The sequence below is a fragment of the Acyrthosiphon pisum genome, chromosome A1, assembly GCF_005508785.2.
Source record: "Acyrthosiphon pisum isolate AL4f chromosome A1, pea_aphid_22Mar2018_4r6ur, whole genome shotgun sequence".
In the NCBI taxonomy this organism is placed as follows: domain Eukaryota; kingdom Metazoa; phylum Arthropoda; class Insecta; order Hemiptera; family Aphididae; genus Acyrthosiphon; species Acyrthosiphon pisum.
In genome coordinates this window covers 76,687,618-76,689,587 of record NC_042494.1, presented here as the reverse complement: position 1 = coordinate 76,689,587, position 1,970 = coordinate 76,687,618, and positions in this window count along the sequence as shown.

Genomic DNA, 1,970 nt, shown 5'->3' with positions numbered 1-1,970 from the left:
TAAGAATCACTGAGAACTTCACATATTCAATTAATATGAAGCAGAGTTCAATAACCTTACATATAAATTATGATTATATCACACTCTCACATATAGATTTCTGTAGACTTAAACAACTTCAGCATTGTGTGGACCTTTATATCGCAGAAAAACAGAAACGTCTAGGTACACAGTTTTCAAGCAACATTTGATGCAGCTTACAAACTGATTAAAAACGATGTCCGAGGTTTGCCCATCAGTCGTCAGAGGAATAAATTCACAAACCAGTATATACAAAACGATGACTTGGATCCCGAAGCATCGTGTCAAAGATAGTCTGCATCACATGATTAAGACTGCCATGCAGTGATTGACCTTTCGTCTTCTCTGAAGTATATAGTTTAACAGTGGCTTTAGAATGCTTCCATCTATAAATATACAACTTACAATCAACTACCTCCAGAACAATCGTTACCATTTTAGAATCTTTAAACTACTATCGTTCAAACCCTGAAATTAGTTTAATGAAATTAGGCGATTATTACCCATTTATTGTAAAAGATCGTGTAGTAAATATTTTAACCGATCCACTTTGAAACTATACATTAGTTGAAATGTGTATACAACATGTAGATAATCAAAAGTAGTGTAGTGGTACTTGTTATCATATGTGGTACCACGGTGGTGTTGCTGATCGAAATTACAAACCTCTATACCAGTTTGTTCGATTTAAAGATATACAAACATTTCAAGACTATTCTAAAGATGTACAATGTATGTTTTGTAAACGGTACTTAACAAAAGGAATTAATTTAACAACAACCCGTTCCCTGATGATATTGACACCGTACCTGTACCGGTTACATATTCATCATTTTTTGTTTTAAATGTACCTAATGAGAAATATATCTTATCGTTAAAAATTAAAAACTAGCAATAGAACAGCACTCAAATATGTTTGAGTACTATCGTTTTATTACAAAAACATTTTATAATTATTACAATATATTATTATTACTGTTATTATTCTTAAAAACTAAAAAATAAATAAATTGATTGTATTGATGTATAGTGTTTATAACCTTTATAAAACAAAATATAAAATAAAATATTTTATACCTATATATTTGCAGGATTGTCAGCACTTGGTAGTTTGATGTCTGGAGGTGCTAGTGTGTATAATGCGATTCAAAAAGTAAAAAGAAAAAAGTAGTGGTTTGAATTCAAACAAAAATAGGTTAAGAAAAAAAAACTGATGATCATGCTACCTAACAGACCGCTTTCGTCTCTAGATATTATAAAATATGTTAGAAAGTTGAAAATCAATCATTTCCGTGGAGTCTTTTCACGTAATAACTTGCCTAAAAAACCGTATAATATTGGATGTGGTATATTAAACTTAGATATATCTTCAGGCGATGGAAGTCATTGGGTAGCATTTTATAAAAATAAGGACAAAGTTGTATATTTTGATAGCTTTGGTGATTTACCCCCACCAATTGAATTACAACATTATTTCAAACAGTTCAAAATAGTATACAACTATTCTAACTATCAAGATTTCAATACATTTAACTGTGGTCATTTATGTCTTGAATTTTTACAATGTATGAATCTGTTACATTAAGTTTGACTGGAAATACAACTTTATTATCCGCGAATTATTTTCCGACTCTAAACGTTTACGAGGATTCGGAAATAGCTTTGCTATGTTTGAAAACACGTAATTTAATTTCCAAACATAAATTCAACTAATAACCGACTGGAGATAGAAGTAATTCCTTCAACAAGTAATAGATTGATCCTAAAAACATTTATATTTATTTTGGAAGAAGAATGTTATGAAATTTAAGATATTAACAACAAAATTGCGAAAGAGTTATTTCACTTTAATCATGAATTTAGAACACAGCTGACATTCAACGTTTCTATTGATCCCGTCGATTTTAGATCATACATTAAATGCAATAGAAACTAAAGTTAAATATTCC